General features: G+C 37.8%; 1 protein-coding gene across 1 annotated transcript in view; it reads right to left on the bottom strand.

Moving 5' to 3' along the window:
* The window catches only part of il1rapl1b (interleukin 1 receptor accessory protein-like 1b), a 448430-nt gene that overhangs the window by 242685 nt on the left and 193705 nt on the right, over positions 1-12040 (bottom strand). The window lies entirely within an intron of this gene.

The raw sequence follows: 12040 nt of genomic DNA, 5'->3' as shown, positions 1-12040 counted from the left end.
TCAATGGTGCCAGTAGCAAAAATCTTGGGTTCAGGACAATATAAAATATGCATTGTTCTCCAAAGAGTCCCAAAGAACTGTACCACTCAGACTGTTGCATGACCAGAGTGAAGCATGGCGGCGAATAATTAATGGTTTGGGCTGCAATATCATGGCATTCAGCAGGCCCAATATTTGTCCTAGATGGGCTGCCAAGGACTACCGAACCATTCTGGAGGACCATTTGAACCCAATGGTTCAAACATTGTATTCTGAAGGCTATGCCGTGTATCAGGATGATAATGCACCAATACACACAGCAAGACTGGTGACAAAGTGGTTTGATGAACATGAAAGTAAAGTTGAACATCTCCCATGGCCTGCACCAGATTTAAATATTTTTGAGCCACTTTGGGGTGTTTTGGAGAGCGAGTCAAAAAACATTTTCCTCCACCAGCATCATGGCTGGCTTTATTCAAAGAACGTTGGTGAACACAGAAAATTGGTACCATGAACAGAGCTCATGCAAAATTACTGTATAAAAGATATTAAAACTCGAACAGGATAAGCCGACGTGACAGCTGAAACACCAGGCTAATGTATGCACAAAGGGGGGAACCATGTGAGGTGTGGCTAAGCCTCGCATGGGATGGACTGACTTCGAGAGGTCAAAACCAGCATGCTCAAGCAGAATTGTCTACAGCATTCACTACTACAACTTGCAACCTCTGCCTCGCTACTGCTGCTACTGCTGGCGTCATCTGCTCTTCAAGGACTCTCAACAAGACTTCGTGCCAGAACTCCAAAGTTCCCCAACAAAGAAACCCTCAGGAGAAGTTCCAGAGCGCAGCCATCGGTAACCAGACAACCAACGTCTCACAGAAGGGCTTTCCTGCAACAGCGCAACAACTAATCAGCAACGCCTGATTCCCTTTGCTGAAGCCGAACCACGAGATGAAAACAAAATCTCTGCTTCTGTGACTTTCTTTGATCTAGTAAACAATACTGGAAGAATTTATGAATTTTCACCTGACAAACTATTTGTAAATACATTATGTATGTATGTGTGTGTATGTTTATGTGTTTGAGTAGCCTAGTTTCATGGGTCGTAGATTAGTAAATTAGATTCCTGTTTCTTTATAAAGAACTGTTGTCTTGGTCATGTAATTTAAAGTCTAAACATTTGCCAAGATCTTAAGTTACATTTCTCATAATAGCTAAATACTAGAATACTTGTGTTATCATCGTTGGCCACGTGATAACCTGAACTGGTAAGAGAAACTAAATTGTGCTAAATGCTGGACGGGTTGTCAATAAAGTGTACATTATAAATTTTGATTCAGTTAATCAAATTAACCCGAATCGTTAAAGATTCGATACACCTCTGAGCCAGAACTTAACACTACATATTAATGGTGAAGAATGCGACAGTCATTCGTTGGCATTATTATGTAAACTCTACATATATTGGTGGAGAATACGTTGGGCATTGTGTCCACATTAAAATGTCTACTATATATTGAGCACACACGTTTTGAGCACAAAACCAAACTTGTGTGCTAGATCTACCTTCAATAGGAAATCTTTTTACAAGAATACAATAAATGTAAGACACTGAAAAGGCTGTGAAAGTGAGGCAGTTGGCAAAAGCTACTTGTATTTCACTTACTAAGGATCACTGTACATCAGCAAGTGAACGTAACTACTTCAGTTTAACAGCACACCTTACAGGTGACATGATACTCATTCACTCTGGGCATGTTAAAAAGACAAGAAAGACTTTTTGAAAAAGCATGTGCTAGCCAATTGCCCGAGCCAATTTGAAAAGGAGACACGGTTATCACTATAAGAGCAGACAGGGCTCACGATATTATTGCTGCTCAAAGGAGTTTGACATTCAAGAGATTTGGATTTATCATTTGGTAAATGTTAATGTTTGAGATATTTAAAACATATTATTAAATAAACAATAAACGTGCATACTGCTGTGCAGGAGAGGAAAACTTTAAGAAGAAGCAGCCTTTTATATAAACACTGGAGAGTATGCAGACAAATGACTGGAAACATATCAGTCTACTTATATGCTACAATTAAACATTAGTGTCGTGTTTCAATGCTCATATCAAATAATTTATTTGTTAATTATATAGTGGATGTAAGGAGAACATGTGGATTTGCCAAATTTTGAAAGATTTTTTTGTTTTTATTCACCATTTTTTCCCTATTTGTATATGTTTTATATAAACAAAGTTTAAAGTAAGAGCGAGATAGAGAGAGAGCGAGAGAAACAACAGGAACAAGCAAAAAACTTAACCAACTACAGATACCTTACGAAAAAAGGTTTAGTAAAAACGCTACTGCAAAAGCAGCGGGAAAGAAAAAAACAAAAACCCACTGACACTCAAGAATTAAAAATGGACAGAAGCTGAAAAAAACATAAATGCTGAACAATGACTAAACAAACAGACCGAAACAAAACTGAAAAAAAAAAAAAAAATTGTTAATTGTTGTGTTTCACTCCTTTAGTGAGGTGCAGATAAAGGCTCAGGAGGCGCAAATACTTGTCTAACAAATACATTTTACTTACAGTTACATAAGCACAAAACATGAGCACATTTTAACTTAACATTAGCATGTCTGAAACCCTGGACCACGCATGCTTAAATCCAACTGCCTGATATCTAAACCAATAGCACTGAAGCATACATTTATTCAGTCATGTGACTCTTTACTGACGTAGAACATTACACTAATGTACTTAATATAAATGCTAATATTTACAGTATGCATGTGTACTGTGTATTGAAAAATTCGGTTTTGGTTTACGACCAAAACCAGAACTGGTTCTGAGCCCGCTTCCAGAACAGATTATGCTCATAATCCAAGATTCCCCTATGCACTTATTATGTACACACATACATACATGCATATATTTACATAATATCTATCATGTGAATATATGCGTGTATGTATATGTGTACATAGTATGTGTGTACTGTATGTACTGTATGTACACTCACCTAAAGAATTAGTAGAATTAGTAATTTCTCATTAATGCAATTATCTAATCAACCAATCACATAGCAGTTGCTTCAATACATTTAGGGGTGTGGTCCTGGTCAAGACAATCTCCTGAACTCCAAACTGAATGTCAGAATGGAGAAGAAAGGTGATTTAAGCAATTTTGAGCGTGGCATGGTTGTTGGTGCCAGACGAGCCGGTCTAAGTATTTTACAATCTGCTCAGTTACTGCGATTTTCACGCACAACCATTTCTAGGGTTTACAAAGAATGGTGTGAAAAGGGAAAAACATCCAATATGCGGCAGTCCTGTGGGCGAAGATGCCTTGTTGATGCTAGAGGTCAGAGGAGAATGGGCCGACTGATTTAAGCTGACTTTTGGGCTACAACAGCAGAAGACCCCACCGGGTACCACTCACCTCCACTACAAAAAGGAAAAAAATCTTTGGGATGTGGTGGAATGGGAGCTTTGTGCCCTGGATGTGCATCCCACAAATCTCCATCAACTGCAAGATGATATCCTATCAATATGGGCCAACATTTCTGAATAATGCTTTCAGCACCTTGTTGAATCAATGCCATGTAGAATTAGGGCAGTTCTGAAGGCGACAGGGGGTCAAACACCATATTAGTATGGTGTTCCTAATAATCCTTTAGGTGAGAGTATAAGTAAATAACCTTGCACAAACTAAAATATGTAACTATATGTTTCCAGACATTTGTCCTCATACTCCCCAGTGTTTATGTAAATGGATGCTCCTTCCTAAAGATTTCCTCTTCTGCACAGTGGTATGCGGACTTATTGTTCATTCTAAGTTATATCTTTCAGCGTGACAATTGAAAGTTCAAAAACTCAGGTGTTTTAGTTACATAGTTAGTCTCAGATGATTTTCAACCTTCTGTTAAAGCCAAAACTGTACCTACCTAAGTTCTTTCCACCCGTAATTCACGAATGGTCCTATATCCTGTACTCATTCTCGTTTAACTTGACTATGCCAAACAAATGTGATAACGTCCAATTATTCATTTTATCTTTGATCATCCAACTTAGGGATATGAGGGAGATAAGGAGCTGACCATTGGACATGGCCAGCATGTTACGTTGTTGAAGCAAGAACTCTTTCAGTAGTTGGCATGAAAGTGCTCTATAGTATTTGTTTAGAACAAAATAAAGATTAATAATACGACCATCTTTTGGATTATTTCTTTACAGCCATATACATACCCTTATCTGTCTCCCCGTAATCATTAAAAAATATTGTCAGCCATTCAAATCAAGACATAATGGCCAACATGCACTTTATTATGACTGCATCACACTGGAGACAGGATGCATTTGCAGGCTTGTTTATTAAAGTATTTTTAAACAAATACAACACAATAGAATGCTAGCAAATGAGCATTAGCATGATGCCAATTATCAAAATAAGAGTCCTTAAAAACAAATCCAAAACACAAGACGCCCAAACAGCAAGCCTGCAGCCCCACATGACTAAGGAAATCAAAAAACTCACTCACTCATCATCTGTGCCGCCTGCAAATAAAAAACCATCTAAATAATTAAGCCCACTATGCTTGTCCTCCACTAAACGTTTGTCTTCCTGTTTATTTTAAATCCGAAGGGTCTACATGAGTTTAAAGATAACATTTCTAAGTTCAATGTTCTTCATGAGTTGATATGCTAGCATATTACCACTCTAGCATATTACTGGTTAAGCTCTTCAATAACTATTTCACCTTTATGAGAGTATTCTTCTTATAACTTCTGTACTGTGAGGCATCCATTTTTCATATTTTCTCACACCAGAGTTACAAACGAACTGATTTAGCACGTTCACACCTGCACAGCAGGGACTGGGGAAACAGTAGCCTTGAATGGAAAGTGCTGATACAACAGAAGTTTTAATATAACCAGAGTGCGCATCATTTTTGACTCTCCATTGTACATCAATGTACACAAGTATCTAAGTCTGTAAGTACTGTAGCCCCCCCAAATCCAGAAGTCTGAGGTTAACTACGCTGCGATTCAGCCCGTTTTACCTTTTGATATAAATAGAACCACATTTTTCTTAAATGGTCGAAAATGGGATTTCAAGATCCCTAATTATTTATCTCTGGGACTCATACTGGCCAACATTTGGGCTCTTAAAGTTCTTAGCAATTTTCACTTTGATCATGCCTTGATACATTTTAATCTGAAAAAAAAAAGGAAACCAGTAGTCAACATAATAATGGCAACATATTTTCTTATAACCATTTAATTATAAAACTGTGGGTGTCTGTGACTTTTTAAATAATTGTGTACATCACATAAATGAAAATGCATGTGCACACACACACACACACACACACACACTCTCTCTCTCTCTCTCTCTCTCTCTCTCTTTCTTTCTGTGGCTTTAAGATATAATTTCCCAGCTAAATCCCAGCCGTGCAGATATAAGACTACTCGGTGTAGATGTGTCCTCTTAAGATTCACGTTAGTTTTTATGCCACTTGGAATAGATTAGTTCAGTTACAACTTCATGTTAAAATACTAAGAAAAAAAATAGGTCTTTTTTTTTATTATTTAAATTTAGTTGAGGGAAAATTTTACTAAGACCTGCAACCCTGCACACCACTGAAAGTTTGGCCAGAATGTTACTGCTTATTAACTGTTTCATGTGTAATTATTAAATACCTGCACTTTAATAATATTTAAATTAAACCTTGTGCAGACTTTTATGCGTGCTGTGTTAAAAATCTATTTTATCAGATACCATCCTTCCCTAGGATATTGAATTTAAATTCCTGTGATGTGAATTCCTGTGATGTGAACGGTATGTTTTTCCACTATAACAGTTCTAAATAACAAAACCATAGGCACTTTAATTTGCGAGGAAACTAGTCAAAACTTTTAAATACACTGCCTGGCTGGAAAGCTCAATAGGTTACATTACAATTCTTGGAATTTAATGTAAACAACTCACATGGTACTCAAAAGGTCATGTGGTCTGAAGAGATATAAACCAGACCGATATACCAGACCGATTGGTGCGTCAGGGTAAGAAGGGTACCACCATGCCAACACTGTACAAGCCTGTAAGGGCAGCATTATAATTTGGGGTTGCTTCAGCTGCTTACAGTAGGTCTAAGCCTAACAATGTTATGTGGCAGTAAAATGAAGCCAACTGTATGACAGGTTCAGTAATGACCAGGTATTGAATAACCAAGTTGTGTGAGCATGAGGCATCATTTTCAAAAATTCAGTGAACACAAGTTTTCAAACCCTTATGCTGTTATACTGTTAAACAAATTACTGTGTGTAAAACAATTTTTAGAATGCCATGAACTACTTCTTATGTTGCAAACTTTATATAGTCAAGTGTACAGGATCCACCAGCTAAAGAAACTACTATACAGCTATCAATTAAAGCACAATACAGTTGGGTCACCCATTTTCCATATATGCTCTCTTAGACCAGTGGTTCCTGCTACCTTGATTGAGCTACATGTTGTTCTCATCCTGACTAGCGTGGGCTGCTCCTGGTCTTTCAGCTATGTAGGTGGTTTCAGTAATTGGTGAAATGAAGGGGAGTGGAATGGTTGGCCCCTGAGAGCAATGCTGAATCCCTGGCAAAAACAATCTGGATGCTTTCCTTATCAGACAATTACTTGGCAGCAACACTGCCCCACTAACCACTGGGCCCTAGTCTCCAACACATCAGTAATCTCTCATCAATATTATGGAGTTTTTGTGCCAGGCTTCAATAACGGTCTGTGCTGGTGCCCCGTGTGCTTTTCATCCTATTTGGATAAGGACAGAAAGCATTCTGTAGAAAGGTATACATGATCATACTAAGGAAATTCAACATATATAAATTATGTAATTTGTCAAAGTTATGATGCTGCAGCCCAGATAATTTTGTACTCACAGTAAAGCTTCAGTGTTCAGTGATATGTACAGCTTGTTTTCTAGACAAGACAAGCAGAGTCCACCTCTGACATTCTCATAACATCAATATGAAAATGATATCATTCCGTTTGCCTGGCAATGTGGGCTGTCGGCAGCTTTACAAATGCCTGCAGAAATGTACTGTGTTTGTTCAGCCGTTCAAGAATAAATAGCAATGATGGGAGAGAGACGAACCTGGCCAATGTTGCATTAACTTTTAAGAAAACTAAAAGAAAAAAATAGTGGAACAAAATAGGGTAATGGTAGAATAAACACAAAAGAGAAGTAACAGAATTTAATGCTTAGAGACAGCCCTGAAAGTCAACAGCATCGAAGATTGATTGAGGCCTTTGTTTTCACATGTTATGGAATCATGGTGCAAGCCTGCAGAAAATGACTTGCCAGGACTAATGTTTTCTCATGTGATTACTTCAAAAGGGGAGAATAATTAGAAACAGAAAAAGGACCAGCCAGGTAAAGTAAATATATATATATATATATATATATATATATATATATATATATATATATATATATATATATATATAAATTATCATGGGTTATAGATGACATTTAAGAGCTGTACACTTTCACGTACATAGTAATTAGGGAGGTGGAGACACACATACACATCAAGATTAACTGACACTTGTATTGACCGAATGAAACGATGGTACAAGAAAACAAATGGATACAGATCGATGCATCTGATCCATTCTATTACTTCTAACAGAACTACCTCAGCTATCCATTGCTCAATAGATTATTACTTACCATGCAGAAGGCACTAGATAGCTTTGATTCCAGGGATAATCTGCATTGAATCTTTATTTTTTATTATTTATTTTTTTAATGCTTAATTTGAGCCATGAGTCAGCTACACAGGGATGACAAAAACAGCCTAGATTTGTCTAAGTAACATTTTTTAAAAAGATCAGGCACAAATGCAACAAGATGTGAAGATTAAAAGAGACACAGTAAAGCAGATGGACATCTGTGCAAATGAAATCCCTCAAGCCCCCAGCTACTGCTAATTATTCTGTGTTCCACTGCTAAACCTGCCCATGGATAACGGTGTATCATGTCAGAGGAGGGATAAGTGAATAATATTCCAAAGCAGAATTTTTTCCTACAGTGCCATTTACTCCTCTTTGTGTACCCCTATTAACCAAAGTTCTGTCTTTGTTTTTTTTTGTTTTTTGTAAAGAGTAATAAATGCTTTTACACTTATAAGATTCTGGTGTGTAGGAGAAATACGATTTATGGAAGACAATATAATAATTGTATTAACGTGCTTCTGTGCTGTGTGTGTGTGTTATATCTAGCAGGAGAGATGGCATGGCAACTGTAAACCTAGTCTTCTCCTAAAATGTAAAGGAGAAAAACCTTTGGGAAAAAATCTGCTGAAGTGTTGGCTGTACTCATGTGAGATTCACTGCTGATGTTGCATGGAGGGTGAGTGCATTTGCACGTTCTTGCATTCCACTGCATTTTTTTTCTACATATACAGAAAAGAACTGGGTTTTTTAATGTGTACTTGTACATACATCTGGCTTTTCCCTTGTCATTGTCAAACAAATCTTAAAAAATGGCATGAAATACAGTTGAATAGATGGAAACAAATTAATTCACATGTTTTTTTTAACGTTTAACGTTTCCTCAATAATGTAAGGATTTAAGAACTTTTTGTGTAATGCTGCTCTGATGTTATACAAGCATCATAGCAGCAGTTGCAATTTAAGATTTAAATTTTAAAATATAATGTTTTTAATTATTTTTCTTTGAACTTCTTTTGTACTAGTACACAAAAAGCTTTAACACTAGAAGCGCCGCGCCAGTGTCACCTACTTATAACGCGGTTCAGCGGTCATTTGACCGCCTATTGTTTTGAATGGGAAGCTGCTGCTGAAACACAATGATCGCTAGATGGCGCTTTCACCCAAAGCAAATAGTTTAGCTCCCAGATCAACTTGCACTTGGACAATGTGCCATTCATTCCCGCGTTGATAATCAGCGGTATCTTTTTTCATATTCAACTGAGAAAATCTACTACAGAGTCTCTAAGGGGACAAAGGAAGAGGGAAAAAACGGCAGAAAAAAACAAGACATGTTTTGCATTATAACCCAAAGTTTTTGGCATGACTTTTTTCTGCAGTTTTTTTCTTCTCCTTTGTCCATCTAGGGGCTTCGTACTATAACAAAATGAACGTCTCGAAACAGCGATTTAGTTCTGAACTCACTTCCGTCAAAATTATCGCTAAAACAATATTAAATTTGAATAAATCAGATCTACCACAGCAGATAATAAACAATGCTATGTCATAACCGAAGCAAACACCACGATTATGCCTCGTTTCGTTTAGTGTTGCTAGGCAATGGACCACGCGCCTAATCGGCGGGAACGCGGTGCACTTGGCCGCGGTGTATTATAAACAAATTTATAGCATGCCTAATGCACGTTCACGCAGATGAGCAGGGACCCTGGGCATCTTTCTTTGGGTGTTTTTCACAGTCGGTAGACAAGTCTCTTTAGTGTCCTGCGTTTTTAGAACTGTGACCTTAAAGGCCCACTTTCTGTAAGCTATTAAGGTCTTAACGACCATTCCACAGGTGCATGTTAATTAATTGATTATGGTTAATTAAACATGAAGGAAAACATTGCTTAAACTCTTTACAATGAAGATCTGTAAAGTTATTTGGATTTTTACAACATTATTGTTAAATACTAGTCCTGAAAAAGGGACGTTGTCACATCTAAGCCACCTCAGTCCTGGGGAGTAAGATTTGGCTCATCTGACTACTAAGCTGACTCAGTATCTGACTACGTTTCTTTTTTTGCTGAGTATATAAATACAAATAAATAACTACATACAAAATGCAATAAATATACTATCGATCATAATAATAATAATAATAATAATATGTAAGCGGAATAATTAATAGAAAAGAAATTTCTTTATCTTGCTCTCCTACATACCTCTGTCTATGTTTCTACTCTGGCGTATAAAGCAAATACACTCGAAGCTTCTAGTTGTAAGCTGTAAATGCTTACAGGGTTTAAAGATATATTTTTTTATTTAATTTTGTTGAAACTATGCCTTGTAAATAGTATATAATTAATGAAAGCTCAATCAGTAAGCATAAATGCACTGGCAGAACTTTCAGTACAAGGACAGCGGGCAGAGATGAAGGTGAAGGGAAGAAGAAAAAAAACGCCCCAGATCTCATTCAACATGAACATTACAGATAGTTTTATTTCCCTTTTTTTATTCAGCTGTTGAATGTTTTAATTAATCTGCCCCCAAAAAATACTTCTCATATAGAAAACCAAAAACTCAATAACTCTAACATTAAGAAATCAGAAGTACTGTAGGATGTAAGTGCAAGTGACAATCAAACACTACAAGTCTGTGTGTCTTTGCCTATAGGGTCACTGTTTATGTAACATCACACTCTTAGTGACAGCTGCAGCTTTGTGTTTGACATAAACTCCTGGCACTGGCTAAAGCAGGGATGCAAAGGGGTGAGAGATGTAAGAAGAGCCAAGGAAATTTAATTAAGTTAAAGAACCGCATTCTGACATTTTTCCTGAAAGATAAAGTTATACATCAGATAGTGAGAAGGTCAATGCAGGAGTGTATCAGACTGTTGTGCAAGCCTATCAGACTCTTATGCAGGCTTCGCGAAATATAACACAGACTAGAGCAGAAAATTTAAAATTAGCAAACTTGCAAGATTCCAGTTCAGGGGCTAACAAGGACAAATTCCTCTGCCAGAGGAATATCAGAAGATAAGCACATAAATGGGATGATTTTCTCACTGCAAACACACACATCCTGTGAGTTGAAAATATTTTTCTTTTAAATGTCATGAACCACTAAGGTTTTTAATCTGAAAAAGTGGTAAGATTCTAGCCAGAAAAAATATTTTTTTAATATCTGGCTTTGCCATAAGGTCTGCAAAATTTTGTTTATCCACCATGGCTGAGGTTGTATAGCTAAGAGGTGAAAGTTGGTTAGGCACACTTGTCCCGTCGTGACACTCTTTGGCCAATTACCAGGTTTATCTACTTTGCATATGAGATGTGAAATGTGACATGTTGGGGAAGGAAACAGAGGTGATGAAAATGTGATGGACAAGTTTGGACTTCTGGACAGGAATGTAGAAGGACAGATGGTGGTGGACTTTGCAAAGAGGATGTAAATGGCAGTAGTAAATACTTTCTTCCAGAAGAGGCAGGAACATAGGGTGACATAAGAATGGAGGCAGAAGCACTCAGGTCGATTACATCTTGTGTCGACGTTGTAATCTGAAAGAGATCAGTGACTGCAAAGTGTTGGTAGGGGAGAGTGAAGCCAGACAACACAAAATGGTGGTATGTAAAATAACCCTGGTGGTGAGGAAGGTGAAGAGGACAAAGGCAGAGCAGAGGACAAAGTGGTGGAAGCTGAGAAAGGAAAAAAGTTGTGTAGTCTTTAGGGAGGAGTTGAGACAGGCTATGGGTGGTCAGGAGGTGCTTTCAGTTGACTGGACAACTACAGCCAATGTGATCAGGCAGACAAGTAGGAGGGTACTTGGTGTATCATCAGGTAAGGGAAAAGTGGACAAGGAGTGGTGAAGGAAAGGTGGTGGAATGAGGAAGTCCAGGAGTGTATACAGGGAAAGAGGCTAGCTAAGAAGAAGTGGGACACTGAGAGGACTGAAGAGAGTAGACATAGGTACAGGGAGATGCAGAGTAAGGTGAAGGTAGAGGTGGCAAAGGCCAAACAAAGAGCATATGAGCACTTGTATGCTAGGCTAGACAGTAAGGAGGGAGAGATGGATCTGTACAGGTTGGCAAGGCAGGGAGATAGAGATGGGAAGGATGTGCAGCAGGTTTAAGTGATTAAAGATAGAGATGAAGATGTACTGGCAGATGCTAGGAGGGTGATGGGAAGATGGAAGGAGTACTTTAAAGAGTTGATGAATGAGGAAAACGAAAGAGAACAAAAGAGAAGAAGAGGTGACTGTTGTGGAACAGGAAGTAGCAAATATTAGTAGAAGTGAGGTGAGAAGGGCGTTGAAGAGGATGAAGAGTGGAAAGGCTGTTGGTCCTGATGACATACCT

This window comes from Clarias gariepinus, chromosome 3 (genome assembly GCF_024256425.1).
Source record: "Clarias gariepinus isolate MV-2021 ecotype Netherlands chromosome 3, CGAR_prim_01v2, whole genome shotgun sequence".
Taxonomy (NCBI): domain Eukaryota; kingdom Metazoa; phylum Chordata; class Actinopteri; order Siluriformes; family Clariidae; genus Clarias; species Clarias gariepinus.
The sequence above is the reverse complement of the archived record's forward strand: the minus strand, read 5'-3'. Positions and strand labels throughout refer to the sequence as shown.